The sequence below is a fragment of the Palaemon carinicauda genome, chromosome 34 (assembly GCF_036898095.1).
Source record: "Palaemon carinicauda isolate YSFRI2023 chromosome 34, ASM3689809v2, whole genome shotgun sequence".
Classification (NCBI taxonomy): domain Eukaryota; kingdom Metazoa; phylum Arthropoda; class Malacostraca; order Decapoda; family Palaemonidae; genus Palaemon; species Palaemon carinicauda.
In genome coordinates, this window is record NC_090758.1 from 13,488,776 (window position 1) to 13,510,143 (window position 21,368).

Sequence of the window (21,368 nt, forward strand, 5' to 3'; positions counted from 1 at the left end):
TCTCTCTCTCTCTCTCTCTCTCTCTCTCTCTTATACACACACACACACACACATATATATATATATATATATATATATATATATATATATATATATATATATATATATATATATATATATATATATATATATATATATATATATATATATATATATATATATATATATATATATATATATATATATATCAGTGGTGTGTGCATATAAGCCTATTGAATTTTCTCTGAATTTGCATCGTAAGGGAGAGAGAGAGAGAGAGAGAGAGAGAGAGAGAGAGAGAGAGAGAGAGAGAGAGAGGAGAGAGAGAGAGAGAGAGAGAGAGAGAGAATCTATCAAATAATTAGAATAACCAGGTAATTAAACCCATGTCCTCGTTATGTCCAACACAACAGGAGATTTGCAGACGATCAACTCTTCGTCTACCATTGGCTGGAGTCCAAACTGACGCGTGAATATGGCGTCGACGGCAGATCCTGCCTCCTCAGATTCATTTGCGAGGTCCAATCTTTCCCAATCCGAGATTGGACTGTGATTGGAGAGATGATCTCTACAGTGTTCACGTAAGTGAGAATTTGTGATGTCTATTGGCCTATGCTTCTTTGAGCTATCGATCACCAATGTGGTGTAGCTGTAGATCTGTTTGAATAGCCCTACGAATGGAAACATTGTGTAGCTAATTCTAACATTACTATTAATTCCCAACATAGTCTAGGTAAAGCTTGTCCAAACATCCCTATCAGTCCCCAACATAGTTTTAACTTGTCTAAACATCCCTCTAAATCTCCAGAACAGTAACGGCTTGTCCAAATATCAGTGTCAATCCCCAACATATTGTAGCTTGTCCCACCATCCTTATCAATCCCCAACATAGTTACAGCTCTTCCAAACATCCTTACCAATCCCCAACATAGTTGCAACTTGTTCAAACATCCCTATCAATTCCCAACATAGTTACAACTTGTTCAAACATCCCTATCAATCCCCAACATAGTTACAGCTCTTCCAAACATCCTTACCAATCCCCAACATAGTTGCAACTTGTTCAAACATCCCTATCAATTCCCAACATAGTTACAACTTGTTCAAACATCCCTATCAATCCCCAACATAGTTACAGCTCTTCCAAACATCCTTACCAATCCCCAACATAGTTGCAACTTGTTCAAACATCCCTATCAATTCCCAACATAGTTACAACTTGTCCAAACATCCCTATCAATTCCCAACATAGTTACAATTTGTCCAAACATCCCTATCAATTCCCAACATAGTTACAACTTGTCCAAACATCCCTATCAGTCCCCAACATAGTTACAACTTGTCCAAACATCCCTATCAATCCCCAACATAGATACAACTTGTCCAAACATCCCTATCAATCCCCAACATAGTTACAACTTATTCAAACATCCCTACTAATCCCAACATATTGTAGCTTGCCCAAATATCCTTATCAATCCCCAACATAGTTACAACTTGTTCAAACATCCCTATCAATCCCCCAACATATTGTAGCTTGTTCAAACATCCCTATCAATTCCCAACATAGTTACAACTTGTCCAAACATCCCTATCAATTCCCAACATATCGTAGCTTGTCCAAACATCCCTATCAATCCCCAACATAGTTATAGCTCTTCCAAACATCCCTAATAATCCCCAAAATATTGCAGCTTGTCCAAGCATCACTATTAATCCCCAAAATATTGCATCTTGTCCAAACATCCCTACCAATCCCCAACATAGTTACAGCTTGTCCAAACATCCCTATTAATCCTCAACATATTGTAGCTTGTCCAAATATCTCTGTCAATCCCAACATAGTTACCCAACATGTCTGTCGAAAGATACCTATTAGAGTATTCACCCCACAATGCAAATGTAACTGATGTAAATAATTTAAATACATCCTAACTAAATGCCCTTTGGCTGGCAAGAGAATTAACTGATCAGTTTCTCCTACATGGGACACTCGTCCCCTGGTGCAGATGAGATTATCTACTAAAACTAGATTCAATTGTCTGACAAAATTAGCAACTTCACGAGGGGGTCTGACTCCGCCCTCTAAGTAGGCATAAACAGTAGGCAAATAATGTTTTTGCTCTAATTGGACAACAATACTGAACGGATGCCGTTCTATCTTAACAAACTTTAAAATTAGTCTGACTACTCTCAACAAGAATTGGAACCCTACTTCCCTTTTCAGGACGTACCAAATCTCGCCTGGGGGGTAGGACACATCTCCTCCCTTAACTCCTGTACCGCCGCTACTACGTGAGTTTGATGTAGTGGATCTTCCTCCTTGTAAGGAACAGTCTTTCCCGTGGTCCTGAGGAATTCTGGACCGTTCCTCCACAGGGAGTTAGCTTGCAATTGTCGAGCCGTTGCACCTCTGGATAGGATATCGGCAGGGTTCTGATGACTAGGGACATGGTTCAGACTGAAACTACAAACCTGCTGAATGAAAATAATCTCCGCCACTCTGTTAGAAACAAACACATTTTTATTAGATCGGGCATCGGGAGATGCTACCCATGCCAACGTTACCTTACTGTCGGTCCACATTACTATTTCCCGTGGCTCGATCAGTTCCTTGAGTGTTCTTGCTAGTCTGCTGCCTAACAACAAGGCCAGTAGCTCTAACTTAGGGATCGTCAGTTTGCTCATCCCTTTCGGAGTGATCCTCATTTTACTGGTAACCAAACTTACCCGATTGCAATCGTCCCTAGTATATGCCACTGCTCCATATGCCTTACTGCTGGCATCGGTGAACACATGAATTTCTAAGCCACTTCTTCCTATCGATCTTTGAAAGGTGATGTCGCTCACCGCTTTCAAATCATTCAACAATTCACTTGCCTGTTTAGCCCTTTCTTCTCCTAACACATCATCCCAACCTACATTATCCTCCCATACTTGTTGAAGGAAAAGTTTTCCCCTTACAAATAATGGGCTTATCAAACCTATCGGATCATAAATGGAGACTAATAGGGAAAGTACCCTACGCTTCGTAGGCACCCATCCCTCCCCCAACTCACAGATCCTTTTACTTTCTTTCACACACAATCTGTCCACGTCCCGGGCCCATCGCAGCCCGAGCACGTTCACACTCACAGGCTCACTCCACTGTTTCTCGCTATCGAAGGCTAAGTGATTGCTTGCCCACCCTTCTAAGGGCATACCCGCCCCTTTTAAGATGTTATGAACAGACTCATGCTCTCGCCTCATATGTTCTAAATCCTCAAACGTGGCCAGATAGTTATCGACATAAAAGGATTTTACTATATCTGGGCGCCCTTCCTCTTTAAAATGACAATTTAATATCTGTTGTAGCAAAAATGGACTAGCTGTGATGCCGAACACCACGACTCTAAAGGCGAAGGTAAGCGCTCGACCAGCTGCCTCGCGCCACAGAAATCATGTGTATTTGGCATCACGAGGATCTAACAAAACACGATGGAATGCTTTACTTATGTCGGCTAACATGGCATATCGGTTCAACCTAAACCTTATAATTAAACTATATGCTACCTCTACCAAATTGGGCCCAGGTAAGAGACATTCATTCAATGACTTGCAACCCTTTGACTTTGCCGAGGCATTGAACACGATTCTAAGGTGGGTGGTACGGCTGTCTTTCTTAACACCAAAGTGTGGCATGTAATAACCTTCCACTATGGGATTTTTCACCTCTGATATAAAACCTGCTTCGATATATTTATCTATCACTCCCTGATATTGTTCAAAATATTTCCTATCCTTTCTGAATTTGGTCTGCAACGACTCTAACTGCGCCACAGCGTTACGATAATTTGTCTCTGGCCTAGCATCCGACCCGATTGGTAGGCTAACCTGATATCGCTCAGGTTTTCTCACAACGCTTTGCGATACCTTTCGCACGGCCTCGGCCTCGCGAACAGTGTATTGCTCAGATGGGGCGATGCCAACACGGTCTAATCGCCACCACTCGTCTACATCATACAGATATGGCTCGTTCGTGATTCTGCACACTCTCAACGTTCTTACTTGTTCGACCTTTTCCCCTTGGAACAGCCACTGTGGCACCTTCCCGTACGGGGACATACCATTATGCGTCAAGAAGAGATTTATCCCATCTACTTTTTCAACACCTATAATAAAATAGCTAAAATAATCGGCCCCAACTAAAATGTGGACGTTCTTCATGGTATCTCATTGGTTTGCTGGATCGGCTAACGTGACTCCCTTGGTCAACAGATGCTGTCTGACCTTTACATAACCCACGTTATGTATCGGGACGTCCACGTGTTCGTGTGCCACCAACTTCATACGCACGATTCTTTTCCCCATTTCAACCCTGCAACTTACTACATCGTATTGTCCGCTTATTTCCTCGGAACCAAACGGAGCTATATTCAAGGATACTCTTCCTACCACCGGTAGGCCTAATTGACGGGCAATTTTTGCCGAGATGAAGCTCCTCTGGCTTCCTGAGTCGAGAAATAGGCGGACTCGCTTACTACCTTGCTTTTGTTGAATACCTGCCATGGCTGTTGGCAAGATAGTGCATGGGAGGTCCACATCAGACCTCTGCGCGATCTTTGCGCTTGTGCATGGTTTAGATTCTACTTTAACTTTGGATGGACGGGGGCAGTTTCGTTCTGCGCAGGTGTCGCATTTACTACGAGGCGGGACGTTGTTGATTGACTATTACTACTATGACTAGGGATTGATTGCGGTCTACCCGCATCGCAAATTGCAGTGTGGTGCTTAGCATTACAGTTTCTACAGGAATTTGAAACGGGACATTTATCGCTACGATGGCCTGATTTCGTGCAATTAAAACAAAGACCCCTTTTTAGCAAAATGCGACGTCTAGCAGCTACGTCAGTGACTTGGCGACATCCGTGAGGCGGATGCCGTTCGTTACAAAATGGGCAGGAATTATTGTGGATGGGATGGGTTTTCGGTCTTGCACTACTGTCTGGTCTTTTGTCACTCTCAAGACTGTCGCCTCTCTGCAACGCATCGTCTTCTAGCATTCTCACAATAAAATCTATTGCCTCAAAAAACTCGTCCAACGTGTAGTCGCATTTTCTCAAATGCTCTACCACTTTGCGGTAGAGCTTTCCCTCTGAAAGTTTTTGATTAATGAGGCTCATGACCATGCCCTGGCCTAAGTCATTGGTACTCAGTCTTTTGATTTGTTCAATAATGATGGTCAATTCAAAACGGAACCTTTTGAGTTCTACTGGGTTTAGTGACGGCACAAAGATGTTGGCTAATTTACGGTGCAGAATCACGAGTGTCTGGTGCACGTTGCCATATTGCTTATCTAATAGGTCTAATGCTACACTATAGTTCGCGGCGGTTACACTTAAAGATTTGATGATCCTAAGCGGCTCTTTGCCCAATGTCCCCAATAAATATGTGAATTTAGACACTTCGTCTAAATCAGCTCTTCTATCCACGTGGATTGTGAATAGTTCACGGTACGATGCGTACTCTTGCACTTCCCCTTCAAACGTGGGGAGAGGCAGCGGCTTCAACCTGGGGAGGGCAACATTCCCCGTTGAAGGGCCTTTCACTTTATCTATTCTATTATACAAGAGGGTGGAAGCACGTGTAGCTTCACCTAACATATGCCTGATTCGGGCTTCGATACTAGATTCTAGTTTAACGCGCTGGCTTTTGTATAGTTCTTTAAGCTGTCGGACCTCTGCCTGCAACTCCGTTACCAAATTCTGGTAAACGGACTCAGAGTAGGTCTCTATCAGCGCCCTTTGCGTTACGCTCAGTAAGTCTTCCAGTAGGCCCATCGACGCCTCGATATGAACGATCGTGGACACAGCCATCTTAATTAACTTTACTTTACGTTTGGGGGGTTTGGCAAGGCAAGGAAAGAAAGGTAACTTTACGTTAGGAAGGGACTCAAAGAAACTGACCCACGTGGGCGATCGCACATCGGGACGTAGACGAACCTTTAATTGTTACTTCTCTCCCACCCTCAAAAGCTCATTTTCTAATTAGTCCCATCCGGCTCTGGGAAGCGCTTGTGATCCGGTTCGAAGAACCAAATATGGCGAAATTTCACCGGTTTATATTAAATAGCCCGATGTGCTGGGCTGATCACAAGGTCTGAGGGACTAACCTCTCAAAACCACTGGGGAAGTAATTAGAATATGGCTATATTTTAACAAATTTTATTATAAAAATAATAATCTAATACGAGAAACATGAAAAATAAAACTTTACTTTACGTACAAAGAGATACTTGACTTAAAGGAACATGTGTGTGACCGAAAAAAACTATGTCCACATCGGACTCAAGATTTTAGCAAAATTAATTGAACATTTATAAAATTATCTCGATAAACGCCTTACCGAGACCTTTTGACGTACTTTACACAATAACACTGATCCCCTGGCACAAGGATCGATGAAATATTAACAGATACAAAATTTACATAACTCTATCAAGACCTACATGGAAACCGACCTGGGTACACTAGGGGTGGGGAGAGAGAACAATTAGATAGAACTTACTGTGGTTGGGGACGTCGGATCTAAGAGACAGAGCAAGCCTCTGCAACCTCCGACGTCACCTTTTTCCCGCAATTTTTCCTGAACCTAAATTTCTAGATTGGATTTTTTTTAACATGTTACAATAGAATAACGTTATATTTCTGAATCTTAAATTTCAAGTGGACGATTTCTTTAGTCTCAACGCCTCCCCTACCAGGCGGTTTCTCTTTTTGGTTCTAAACATTCTCGTCTTGAACGACATTCATTCGCCCGCGAGTTCTCTCCTCTCCCTCCAATTTGACGTAATCGTAGGCGGAGTCAAATGGCGGGAATTTCGATTGATCAGGTCGAAATTCCCGACATACCCTCTCCTTTATTTTTATTTTTTTTTTTATTAATTTCAATACTTCCCTTTGGCAATAGGCCTATATCGTATACATAAATCAATGCCTCCAATAAGTTATAAGCATCACACTTCGCTTACTGTCCATTTTCTTATAATTATATTACTAATACCTTTTTTTCCAAAGTATGTATAGGCCTATACATCTAACTAGTCTGTTTACTTCAATATTTGTTTTTCAGAGTTTAGGCCTAATCGTCTCGTGAAGAGTCAAAAGTTTTTAATTTACTTATTATTAATTTTGTAACTCTGTAATATTCCAATTTTATTAATAAATGAAACAGAGAGTTATGTAGTTACTACATTTATTAATAAATTTATCTTCTGTCCTTATCCACTTTCTTGTTGTAGAGTTCTCTTGTTTGAGGCTCTGGCACACTATTCTATCTTCATCTAGTTTTTTTTTATAGTTTATACTGTATATAAAAGATTTATCTTAATGTTATTGTTTCTAAAACATGTTAATTGTTCATTACTTCTCTTGTAGTTTATTTATTTCCTTATTTCCTTTCCTCACTGGGCTATTTTCTCTGTTGGAGCTCTTGGGCATTTAGTGTCATGCTTCTACAGCTAGGGTTGTCGCTTTAATAATAATAATAATAATAATAATAATAATAATAATAATAATAATAATAATAATAATAATAATTATTATTATTATTATTATTATTATTATTATTATTATTATTATTATTATTATTATTATTATTATTATAGTAATAATTCATAAAAGTATATATGGGGCTCAAAATCCAGACAGGATAAATTTTCTATATAATTTTGAGTGCAAAATATATCATAATTATCTTGAGACTTACTACCCATAATATTTTATTATTAAAAATCAAATACATAGTATATTTATTATTATAGTTTATAGATATAAGAGAAATAAGTCCATTAAATATGATTAAAAAAATATATTTAATTTAAGATACTCCCCACCAAAGGATAGCGAGCTCACTTTACACCCTCAATCTTCGAAAAGGATCTTTTAAAGTGATAAAGTTAACCTACGATGTCGATATAATCGTCCATATTTCTGACTGTTTGTAAGTATATCACTTATTACTTATCATTATAAGTGTAAAATAACAAGTCTCTAAGGCCCTGAATACTTAAATAAGCTAAAGTAGGTCTGTTGTCCAAATAAATAAGGACGAGACCGGTGCAGGTAGGCCAAGTATTGCTTGCTCCTGTAAAGGTTATAACCTGCAGGCAGGTCGTTCATGTAGACCTTTATTCAATAATTCATGAGGTTTAACCTGTTAAGTTAATATATTTCCGGTTTAGGCAAAATAAATGTTATTATGTATATAGGAAACTTGAGCTAGGTTTAGTAGGGTAGGCCATTGAAGGCAATGTGGTTAAATATATACCCATGCACCGCTTCCAGCACTCGTCAAATCAACATATATAGGATATGTTTTCCATACGTATTGAGTAGGATACTTCAGACCGAATCCTCCGCCATTGTCTAAACTGGCCCAGGATGCCAGTGTGACAGTCTGAACGATCCCCCGGTCTCAGAATTCTCCTTGACAATCTGCGCATGCGCTAACATTACCGTTTGCCAGTGCATACGAGGTTGATGTTTTATTTTCCTGTAATGTTAGCGTGCGCAGCTCAACATTACCGCTTGCCAGTACATACGAGCTTGATGTTTTATTTTCATGCGAGCGAAGCGAGCTAATGGCGGAGAAAAACCATTATACAATGTCAAGGAGAATTCTGAGACCGGGGGATCGTTCGGACCGTCACACCGGAATCACTGTGTACATTTTTTAAGGGAACGTAGAAAATATATACTCATGCACCACTTCCAGCACTCGTCAAATCAACGAGTATAGGATCAGTTTTTCGTACATATTGAGTAGGATACTTCAGACTGAATCCTCCGCCTTTGTCTAAACGGGCCCAGGATGTCGGAAACGCACTGTTTGTACGTTGAATCGTTTCTGAGCGGAGGTGAAGAGAAAAATAAGCCCTACCTAACCTGACCTCACGTGTGAATTCAACCTTCCTTTGTCGCACAACAACCAGTATCATTCTTTGCCCCATTCGTAGGTTTTTCAGTCAATCCTGTAATAATATAATTCATAGATATTTTTTAGTATCTCAAATTGTACACAAATGAATTGTCAGATGGCGACAAGGTCTGTACCCAAGCTTTAAACCCATTTATACTGTAATTGTAAGACTAGGATATGTCTGCTTTTACCGTTTTAGTTTTTATGCCGATTCTTCGAGTTTTAAATCTTAAATCTTATTACACCTACGATCCCTGGTATAATGACACCCTGACCAGCGCGACGAGGATAAATACTTAATACTCTTAATTAAGGTTATGTGAGCCTTTGGTGTTCATTATTTTTTCCCTTTTTTTAACTTAGTTATGTCAAGTAAAGATGAATTCTGACGTCAAAGTGCCTCGGAATTCAAAAGCACTAAATTTATAAAGTTGAAGCCTTTAAAAATAGATATTTGTTCCGTAACTGAAATACAAACCACGCTATTTAATATGGGTTATTACTTTCGGCGTACACTAGCTGAAATGACGAGCCATTAGAATTTTAACGAGGGTTTACTACCCCACCGCTAGTTAGCGGGGGGTAGGGAGGGTAGCCTGCTACCCCCCCCCCCCCCACCACCACCCTCTCACACACCTGTGCTGAGCTCACTTTGCTCTCGGCTCGGGTGGGAGTCGGACGTGTCCGCTCTCACCCTCACTTCTTTGACAGCCATATTAATGCTTTTGTCTTCTTTACTTACTTTTTCTTATACTGTGCTAGTAATATATTTATAAACATTCTTTATGTTTATGTATATATTTGTGTATAGAAATGTAGTAAGTTTACTTTTCAGTGTTTGCGCTGTGTGTGTGATGTACGACAACGACACTTTCGTAGTGCAAGGCCACCACAGTTCCACTTCGTGGGGAACGACCTCTCCCTCTGGTCCATCAGTCTTCCCGTCGGCTTATTTCTTCATTCATCTATTATCTTCGCTTAGCCTCTTTTCTTACGGGGAACTTGGATTCTCAGCGAAGGGAATGTGGCCTTTTTTTAGATTGACTACGGTCTCTCTCTACTCAAGGTCGTTCACCCTTACTACAACTACGTACTATAACGATAGCTCCTTTCCCGTTGCGGGTTAGGTTGCTATTCCGTTGTTTGTCTCAATTATTTTTAGTGAATTCTAATTGTGTTTTAACTTTTCAACTTCTCCATGGGGAACACTTCCCTTCGGGGGGTCAGTGGTTCTCACTTTTAGTGTATATTCTTAGATGATTTAGATAATTATAATTCTGTTATAATTCTGTTTTTATTACAGTTACTCCGCCCCCCTTCTGCCGTGGATGTCATCTGGGGAAGGAGGGCGCATACTTAATTCTTATTTTATGTTATTCCCTTGGGGTTCCTCTTCGGAGTTCTTCCCTGGGGAATTTCTGTTAAAATAATTATTTTATGAAAAGAACTTACCTGGCAGTTATATATACATAGCTAATAATCTCTATTTCGGCAGAATTTTTCTAAACTAGGCAACCGCCTTGTGGTGGTTGGGTGGTAACACCCGTTAAAGGGTGGTAGGAGGAATCATTCCCGTTTTCTGTTCTTCAGTTCATCTCTGCCGGCCGGATCGACAACACGTTGGTCCGTCATTAAGAGTTTTTCTTCGCTTTCCCTGCTCGGTGTACCAGTCTGCTTTTTTGGTGAAGTACTCTGATTTGAGGTTTTGGCGATCGTGTATTTTGTTTTTTCAATATTCAACTTAGCCGGTGATTATATAGCTGCAACTCTGTTGCCCGACAGACAACTCTACGGTAAAAACTCGCCAGCGATCGCTACACAGGTTGCGGGTGTGCCCAACAGCGCCATCTGTCGTCCAGATACCCAGTACTCAATGTAAACAAAGACTCAATTTTCTCTCTGTCGAGCTATCGACAAGACGTACTTACTCGCTGTTGCTAAACTGGAGTTTTTTCACAACTAATTGGTGAAGTACTTTATTCTAGTTTTGAGCTTTCGCTATGCAGGTGTTTTATCTTCATCTTAAATCTTGAACTCGTTTTGGATAGATTTAATTATGGTGACAAAGAGAGTATGGACTTTCTTTCACTTTTAAATGGTCGACCCTTCCCTTAGACGGAAGTGTGTTTAGGCTTTTAGTAATTATCTTATCACGTTATAGATTTTCCTCTATATGTTTTATATCTCTCCGCCTTTATTAGGCCTCTTCGATTAACTTTCCATTTATTATAAACATATAAAAATAATTTTAATGTTTTGTTTATATAGACCTTTCCTGAGAGTAGGCGGTCCTAACTTGGAAACCGAAGTTAATCAACGTTGAGCCCTTTATATCATATTAGCTTTTAAAGAGCTAAGGATTTAAAACTTTTTAAATGTAATATTTTATGAAAGAATTTCTTTGATAGTCTTCGTACTGTTTTCAAAGATGAACTAACGTTTAGTTTATTTATGCTACGCAGTTGTTGACGTTCAGGACGTTCAACATGCGCTCTATCGTTACGATAGAGAGAGAGTGTATCACGGTTTCACTTTGCAGTAAGAGTAAATCGATTCTGACGTTTTGTTCATTCTTTCTTAGCTTAAATGTTTTAAATTCTATTTTAAAGGAACTTTTTATTTGAAAAACCTTTCAGTTTTTTCCTTTAGTCAAATAACATGTTTTTTTTGACGAAATATAATTGGGCTCTTCTCTTAGGTGCGAAATCAAGAGAGAAAGAGAGAGAGAGATAGAGACGGAGGGAGAGAGAGGAGAGAAAACGTTCCGTTCAAGCGGGTAATGTTGTTCTCGAGTTACTCTCGTCCCTAGTCGCTGTACGGGGAGGAAGGATAAAACGTTTTTAGTTTTTTATTCTCGTCCCCAGGCTATGTGCGGTGAGAGATTGAAAACGTAGTTATATGAACTAGTGTTTAGTCTCTTTCCCAGCCACTGATTTTTTTATCTTAAAATATGTTTTCTGTTTTTTGCTGGTATTAATGAGCTTGCATTATACGACTGATTTCGCAATTACTACCTTTTAATGAAGGGTAGAATTGCGTGTTTCAGGTAGAAATCAGTAAAAGTTTCGATTTCAGTGAAATAAGTGCAAAACAGAAAATCGAAGTGATAAAGTGATATGCGCAAAGTGTTACAGTGTTGCGTCCGAGGGTTCGTCTGTTCGTGCCTGTCGTTCACCTAGACCGGGACCTCTTGCATGCTCCCAAGCCCAGGGGAGAAGTAATGTCAAACGACTTAGGGGTTCGAGAGGCCTTGATCAACGAACAGACGTTTTTCCCTCTATGGTATCGGGTGTATCTTACCAAGATCTCCCCTACCATAAGACAAGAGAGACGTTGTTTCTCCTCGTCATCCGAAGGCTTTTCGCATAAGAAACCTGTCACAAGGTTTCGAAGCCCTTAAGCAAAAGTCAGTCCTTTCAGGACAGGTCCAGCGTCCTGGTTACAACCATTAGGACAGCTCTGACCCTATGCAGTCATCGGATAACTGCTCGCCGCCTAACAAAAGCGTAACACAGACTCCGAGAGTCTTTTTTTGTTGGCAAAGTGTTGCGGTCACAGACGTTACCCTCGTCTCTTACCACAACCATTTCCGTTGATCCTTAATGGGTTGTATGGCAAGACATGCAGTATATGCTAGCCTCCCTTATGGAAGACTATTCTGCCGATTAGTCCGTTGAGTCTAGCCGTTTATCTCATCGATATCCTGGCTTTCAGCCAACCTAACGTTCCTTTGTGCTTACTGTTGACGTTGGCGTAGCTTAGTCACGTCAGTCAGGTTGTTTAGAACCACACTCGATGCGGTCTCGTGTGGTTTTTCAGCCGCATTTGGACGTTAGGCCACTTGCTGATGCTCCTGTTGACGTTCAAGACGTTCACTAACAATCGGAGTTGACTTGTTTTGACGCTGTGCGTCAACCTCCGCATTCTAGAGTTGTTTTGACTGCTCAGTCTAGGCAGTCAAAGCAGTCTCGAGTGGACGCTGTGCGTCCTCACGCACCTGTTGTGGTTGACAGTTCAGTTGTTGACAGTTCACAGACTGTCAAGCAGTTACATGACGTTGCGTTCTGGTCCGCTACTAATGCACCAGTGAGTGTGGACTCTGCTTGTAAAGCATTGCCACCACGGTAGGTCTCTCCCTTGCTTGAGACTCAGCTTTTATCGGACAAGGTTCCTGTAGATGAGGAAGTTGCTGTTCCCCCTCCTACTGATATTCCCTTGAGGACTCTGTCAGATGGAGAGGAGCCTAAAGCTGCTTAGCCTCCTATGGACTTTAATTAAATCATGATGATTTTTTTAAGGATCTTTGTCCGGATCTTTTTGTAACTGCTGCTCCTCGTTCGCCTAAACGTCAGAGCTTACACTAGGCCTAGCTACTTCGAAGCCGTTGTTTTTAAGCTAGTGCTCTCTCGCTCTCCTAGAGAGCTTTACGTTTGCTAGGCGACTGGTTTTTCACCAGGAGGAGTTTGGGGGATACAGCCTTTGCTTTCCCTTCTTTTAAACTGGTTTATAGATCGAGAGTCTGATATGACACGAGAGAAGTTCTCGGCTTGGGAGTTCATGCCTCTGCCCAGATAGACTTCTCAATTCTCGTAGACTCTCCCTGGCGCCTGGCCAGGAGACGCTCCAAGTTGTTTACAGGTCAACTTCACAGCTGTTTTCGAGCCTTTGAAGTTTTGCTGTACAACTATGTCATGCATAACAAGGCTTTCAGGGATGGTAAGCGGTACCGCCTCAGTCGCTAACATCGTCTGTTGCCACACCTGCTCCCGTAGACCCTAAATGGGCTTTGCTGCAAGACATGCAGTCCAAGCTTGCGTCCTTGATAGAGGACTTTAATGCGGAGAAGGTTGCTACCGAACCTTCTGGCCAACAACTTTCCAACCGGTCGGTTGTGCGCCCTGTTGACGCTGAGGTAACCTACTCGCGTCTGCCAGTTGAGGTGGTTCCTCCACCGATGCGACCCAGTGTGGGTTGCCAGCCGCACGTTGACGTTTAGCGACGCTCGGAGGTGGTTGTTGACGTTCAGGACGTTCAACAACCAGCAGAGGTGACTTGTTTTGACGCAGTGCGTCAACCTCAGCAACCCGGTAGGGTGTTGACTGCACAACCCAGACGGTCTAGACAGTCTCGGGTTGACGCTGTGCTTCCTCGCGCACCCATGGTTGTTGACAGTTCACAGACTGTGCAGCAGTTCCATGATGTTGCGTCCGGCTCCGTCACGCATGCACCAGTGCGACCGGACTCAGCGAGCCAGACGTTGCCCACTCCGTTGCCGTTTCCTCATCAGTTTTCGGATGAGGAACCCTCTAATGAGGACGTTGCTGAACAACAAGACGATCAGCCCCCAGAATAGATCAAGCCCTGCTATCCATCCAGAAGATGCTGAAGAAGGAACGCTGCTCAGTCAGGCTGTGGATGAGTCTGGTAGGGACGCTGTCATCCGTGGAACAATTTGTGTCACTAGGAAGACTACACCTCCGTCCTCTTCAATACCATCTAGCTTTTCACTGGAAAAAGGACAAGACGCTAGAAGCGGTCTCGATCCCGGTTTCCGAGAAGATAAAGTCTTGTCTGACTTGGTGGAAGGACAATATCAACCTAAGAGAGGGTCTTCCCCTGGCTGTTCAGACTCCCAACCACGTTCTCTTCTCGGACGCATCGGACGTGGGCTGGGGCGCGACACTAGACGGTCGGGAATGCTCAGGACTGTGGAACTCGAGTCAGAGGAGCATGCATATCAACTGCAAGGAGCTGTTGGCAGTACATCTGGCCTTGAAAAGCTTCAAGTCTCTCCTTCGAGGCAAAGTGGTGGAAGTTAACTCGGACATCACCACGGCCTTGGCGTACATCTCCAAACAAGGAGGTACCCACTCACTGACGTTGTACGAGATCGCAAGGGACCTGCTCATCTGGTCAAAAGGTCAAGACATCTCCCTAGTAACGAGGTTCATCCAAGGCGACTTGAACGTCATAGCAGATTGTCTCAGTCGGAAAGGGCAAGTAATTCCAACCGAATGGACCCTCCACAAGGATGTGTGCAAGAGACTTTGGGCCACTTGGGGTAAAACCATCTATAGATCTCTTTGCAACCTCGCTGACCAAGAGGCTTCCAATCTATTGCTCTCCAGTCCCGGACCCAGCAGCAATACATATAGATGCTTTCCTCCTAGATTGGTCACATCTGGATCTCTACGCATTCCTACCGTTCAAGATTGTCAACAAGGTACTGCAGAAGTTCGCCTCTCACGAAGGGACAAGGTTGACGTTAGTTGCTTCCCTCTGGCCCGCGAGAGAATGGTTCACCGAGATACTTCGATGGTTAGTAGACGTTCCCAGTAGTCTTCCTCTAAGGGTAGACCTTCTACGTCAGCCACACGTAAAGAAGGTACTCAAAAGCCTCCACGCTCTTCGTCTGACTGCCTTCAGACTATAGAAAAACTCTCAAGAGCTAGAGGCTTCTCGAAGGAAGCAGCCAGTGCGATTGCTAGAGCAAGGAGAGCTTCTTCCATTAGAGTCTACCAATCGAAGTGGGAAGTCTTCCGAGACTGGTGCAAGTCAGTTTCTGTATCCTCGACCAGTACCTCTGTAGCTCAAATAGCTGTTTTTCTCTTATACCTGAGAAAAGGACGATCCCTTTCAGCTCCCACTATCAAGGGCTACAGAAGCATGTTGGCATCGGTCTTCCGGCATAGAGGCTTAGATCTTTCCAAACATAAAGATCTGCAAGACCTCCTTAAGTCTTTTGAGACCACCAAGGAGCGTCGTTTGGCTACCCCTGGATGGAATTTAGACGTGGTACTAAGATTCTTCATGTCAGACAGGTTGGAGCCGTTACAATCAGCCTCCCTGAAAGATCTCACTCTTAAGACACTTTTCCTGGTATGCTTAGCCTCGGCTAAAAGAGTCAGTGAGATTCATGCCTAACATAGGATTTTCGTCAGAAAAAGCCACTTGTTCGCTACAACTTGGTTTTCTAGCCAAAAATGAGCTGCCTTCTCGGCCTTGGCCTAAATCTTTCGATATCCCCAGCTTATCGGAGATCGTAGGCAATGAACTAGAAAGTCTTATGCCCTGTTAGAGCTCTTAAGTTCTATTTAAAGCGTACTAAACCTTTACAAGGCCAATCAGAAGCTTTATGGTGTTCAGTTAAGAAACCATCCTTGCCTTTGTCAAAGAATGCTTGGTCAGACTTTATCAGATTGTTAATACGAGAAGCTCATTCACATCTGAGTGAGGAAGACCGAACTTTGCTTAAGGTGAAGACGCACGAAGTTAGAGCTGTAACAACTTCCGTGGCCTTTAAGCAAAATATATCTCTGCAAAGTATAATGGACGCAACCTATTGGAGAAGCAAGTCAGTGTTCGCGTCATTTTACTTGAAAGATGTCCAGTCTCTTTACAAGAACTGCTACACACTGGGACCATTCGTAGCAGCAAGTGCAGTAGTGGGTGAGGGCTCAACCACTACAATTCCCTAATTCCATACCCTTTTAATCTTTCTCTTGAAATGTTTTTATTGTTGTTTTTTGGGTTGTCCGGAAGGCTAAGAAGCCTTTCGCATCCTGGTTGATTTGGCGGGTGGTCAAAGTCATTTCTTGAGAGCGCCTAGATTAGGGGTTTTGATGAGGTCCTGTTGTATGGGTTGCAACCCTTGATACTTCAGATCCTAGGGGTCGATCAGCATCCTAAGAGGATCGCGAGGCTCCGTAAGGAAGACGTACTTAAAAGGCAGAGTAATTGTTCAAGTCGACTTCCTTACCAGGTACCTATTTATTTTGTTTTTGTTATTTTGATAACTTCTAAAATGAAATAAAAACTCTTAGCTCATAAAAGTGTAAACATATATTGCTGGTCTCTACCCACCCCCCTGGGTGTGAATCAGCTATATAATCACCGGCTAAGTTAAATATTGAAAAATGTTATTTTGATAATAAAATAAATTTTTGAATATACTTACCCGGTGATTATAAATTAAAGGACCCTCCCTTCCTCCCCAATAGAGACGCAGTTGGACGAGGAGAAAATTGAGTCTTTGTTTACATTGAGTACTGGGTATCTGGACGACAGATGGCGCTGTTGGGCACACCCGCAACCTGTGTAGCGATCGCTGGCGAGTTTTTACCGTAGAGTTGTCTGTCGGGCAACAGAGTTGCAGCTATATAATCACCGGGTAAGTATATTCAAAAATTTATTTTGTTATCAAAATAACATTTCTCTAAGCTTTTTTGCTGTTTTCCATTATGAGTGAAAAGAGTCATTACCGTATCTGTGCGAATGAGGAATGTAAGGTGAGACTACCGAAAATGGCGGTAGACCCTCACACAGTTTGTTCTAATTGTAGGGGTTTTGTTTGTGCCCTTGATAATAGGTGCGGGGAATGTAAGGTTTTGGATGAGAAAGATTGGTTAATTATGAAGCGCTATGTGCGTAAGCTAGAGCTCGATAGAGTTAGGAGAGCTTCTAGGTCCAAGTCTAAGTCTGTTAGTGGTAAGGAAGACGAACTTAGCGTAGATTTGTCTATTGAACCTATAATTGATTCCTCTTTGGAAGTTGATCCTTCCCTTGAGGTAGTAACTCCTGCAACTCCTACAGGTTCCGTATCTACGGATGACCCTCGGTACGCTAGCCTGGCGGCCGAGTTGAAGGCCATTAAAGAACAACTGGAGGCCTTTAAAGGTAAGAAAAGTGAAAGTGCTTGTGTTACTGCAGTGGAGGTGGCGACTGACCGAACCTGTCATTACCCTAGGCCTAGACCTCTACCAAGCTCCCAGGACCAAGGGAGAAGGTACGTCGATGACCGAAAGGAGGTGAGAGGTACGTACCCTCGGTCAGCCGTCGCCTCAGACAGTCCTGTTGTCGACTCCCAGGCTGCTCTTGACCGTCACGGGAAAGACGTGTCGGATGTGTTGTTTTCTTCTCCGAATTCGTCCAGACGTAAATGGAAATTTGAAGCTTCAAGACCTACTAAGAGGAGATGGAACCGCGACGAACGGTCTCGTTCTTTCTCTCCCGGTTCTAGCAGTTATGAACCTTGTCCGTTGGAGGATGATTTCGACTCCGTGCCTGTGAAAAGGGCGAAGCCTACTGCCGAAGATCCTCCCCCTTCTACGAGTGTTATTCGTCAGCCCTCCCCTTCGGGGCCGCAAGACCCAGCTGATGTTACTAAATCCTTTATGTCTGTCATGCAGGAACAACTTTTGACATTAGTGCAAGCCTTTAGCCGCCCTCACGCCCAGTCTGACAGACGTAAAGACGACTCGTTACCGATTAAGAAGTCTGCTTCTTATAGAGAACGGAGTTCTTCTTTAAAGAAAACTTCTCCCTCTCTACGCCAGGATGAGGAATGTGTGCTTTCGCCAGGCGATACTTCTTCGCGATACCAGGACGATACGGTTTCTCGTTCTCGATACCGGGACGATACCTTATCGAACGATGGTGCTTCTCGTTCTCGATGCCAAGACGATACCGCCTCCCGTTCACGATACCAGCACGATACCTCCTCTCGTTCGCTTCGCCACGACGATACCTCCTCTCGTTCACGACGCCACGACGATACCGACCCTAGTTCTCGACGCCACGACGATACCGCCTCTCGTTCACGACGCCACGACGATACCGCCTCTCGTTCACGACGCCACGACGATACCGCCTCTCGTTCTCGCCGCCATGACGATACCGCCTGTCGCTCTCGACATCAGAACGACTCTGCCTCTCGTTCTCGGTCCCAGGGCGATACCACCCTGCCTCTTCGGGACGATACTGTCTCTCGTCCCAAGGATTCTTCTAGCGCTGGACTCCAGGATGCAACCCGTCTTTTGCAGGATGATGCCTTTGATTTGCCCTTGTCGGGTTCTAAGGATCCTTCTTCTCTTTCGAAGGATATTGCAGATGTGGATCAGGACCTCGAGGATGTTTCTGATGACGATGATAATCCTGCCGACGCTGCGGGAGATTACAAAGTTCTTTCTCGCTCCCTTCTTGAACTTTTTGGAGAGGAATTCCAACCTGCTGCCCCTCAATCTCCTCAGTCCCAATTTAACAGAAAGAAGGCCAAGAAACAGTCGGCCTTCATCAAGATGAAACTGTCTATATCCGCAAAGAAGGCTCTTACGAAGATTGATGACTGGATGAAGGAGCGGAGACTAACAGTTAAGACTTCCTTCTCGTTTCCACCAGCTCGTCTTGCTTCAAGAGCGGGTATGTGGTATGCAACTGGAGAACCTTTGGGTCTGGGAGTGCCTTCCTCCTCCAAGGGTGACTTCTCTGGTTTAGTGGACTCTGCTAGAAGGCATGCTCTCAACTCAGCCAAGGTCATGTGGTCGATGTCGGAGCTGGATCATCTCGTCAAAGGTATTTTTAGAGCCTTTGAGGTTTTTAGTTTCCTAGACTGGTCGCTTGGGACTCTCGCAAGGAAAACTGACCAGATGGAAGGATCTAGGGACCTTACCAGTATTATGTCCTGTATGGATAAGGCCCTCAGAGATGGGGTGAATGAGTTGGCGGCGCTGTTCTCAGCTGGGGTCCTAAAGAAGAGAGCTCTGCTTTGCTCTTTTGCTTCTAGGTCTGTTACCACTGCACAAAAGTCTGAGCTTCTTTACGCCCCCCTCTCTCAACATCTTTTTCCCGAGTCCCTGGTTAATGACATTACGCTTTCTCTGGCCCAAAAAGCCACCCAAGACCTTTTATCTCGTTCTGCTCGTAAGCCCTTGGCAGCCCCTCCTTCTTCTTTGAAACGGGAGGAAAGGAGATTCCAGCAGCCCTTTCGGGGCAGGACTACTTCAAGACCAGATTTTAGATGGAGAAGGCAAGAATCAGGACCAAGATCTACCAGGGGTTCTTTCAGACCTCGCTCCAGAAAATGAAGTTCGTCTCCTCCAGACAGTAGGCGCAAGACTGTCAGGTTTTTGGCAGTCTTGGAAGAGGAGAGGGGTGGACACCTGGTCCCTCTCAGTCATCAAGAAAGGATACAAGATCCCCTTTCTGAAAAAACCTCCTCTCGCAGATGCTCCGCTGGCCTTAGTAGCCCGGTACTCAGATCCGGGGAAACAGAAGGCCCTTATAGACCTTGTCGACCAAATGCTAGACAAGGGGGCGATAGATCCGGTTCGGGATCTATCCTCCCCAGGCTTTTACAATCGCCTGTTTCTGGTCCCCAAGAACTCGGGCGGATGGAGACCCGTCCTGGATGTCAGCGCTCTCAACGTATTTGTGGAGAAGACAAAGTTCTCCATGGAGACGACTCAGTCGGTGCTGGCGTCAGTACGTCCAGGGGACTGGATGGTGTCCCACGACTTGCAGGACGCATATTTCCATGTCCCCATCCATCCGACTTCGAGGAAGTACCTGAGATTTGTAATGCAGGGCAAGTGCTTCCAATTCAGAGCTCTTTGCTTCGGTCTCAGCACAGCTCCTCAAGTCTTCACCAGGATAATGGCGAATGTGTCAGGTTGGCTGCATCAGGAGGGGATAAGGATATCCTTCTATCTGGACGATTGGCTGATTCGTTCACGATCGAGGGAGAAATGTCTGGAGGATTTACGGAAGACTTTTATGATGGCTCTAGATCTAGGCCTGGTCATCAACAGGGAGAAGTCTCAGATCAGACCGAATCAGACTATTCTCTATTTGGGGATAGTTCTGAATTCAGTTCTTTTTCGGGCTTCTCCCTCTCAGGAAAGACAGACCAAGTGTCTCGTAAAAGTCAGAACTTTCCTGGACAAGAAGAGATGCACAGCGAAGGAGTGGATGAGTTTGCTGGGGACTCTATCCTCCCTCGAACAGTTTGTCTCTCTGGGGAGACTCCACCTAAGGCCTCTTCAGCACTTTCTTTCGAAGACGTGGAACAGAAGGATGCAGGAAGACTCCTTTTCCTTCCCCATTCCAACAGAAGTCAAGACTCTTCTGAAGTGGTGGCTGGACCCAACCTTGTTAGGGGAAGGGATCTCCTTACACAAGAAGAACCCAGACCTAGTGTTGTTTTGAGACGCATCAGAGTCAGGCTGGGGGGCAACACTAGGAAGCAAGGAGGTCTCAGGCTATTGGGAATGAATTCAGCTGGGATGGCACATCAACAACAAGGAGCTGATGGCCATTTTTCTGGGGCTAAAGGCCTTCAAGGACTTGGTGTCTGGGAAGATTGTGGAGGTCAACTTAGACAACACCACAGCTCTTGCTTACATTAGGAAGCAAGGAGGGACTCACTCTCTGTCTCTGTTCGAGACAGCAAGAGAGCTCCTTCTTTGGGCGAAGGAGAACAGGATAAACCTGCTGACGAGGTTTGTTCAGGGACAGAAGAATGTGAGGGCGGACATGCTCAGCAGGAAAGGGCAGGTCCTTCCCACAGAATGGACCCTCAACCAACAGGTCTGTCAGAGTCTCTGGAGGCTGTGGGGGAGACCCCTCATCGATCTTTTCGCCTCCAACTTATCCAA

The 21,368-nt window shown here is 43.8% G+C and overlaps 1 protein-coding gene across 1 annotated transcript in view; it reads left to right on the forward strand.

Annotated features, from left to right (window-relative positions):
* The first annotated feature begins 7,824 nt into the window (after window positions 1-7,824).
* LOC137627077 (uncharacterized) overlaps window positions 7,825-21,368 on the forward strand; it is a 117,520-nt gene continuing 103,976 nt past the window's right edge. The window contains exon 1 of the mRNA XM_068358066.1: window positions 7,825-7,959. The gene's annotated coding sequence lies outside the window, so the exon portion shown is untranslated. The remainder of the gene's footprint in view (window positions 7,960-21,368) is intronic.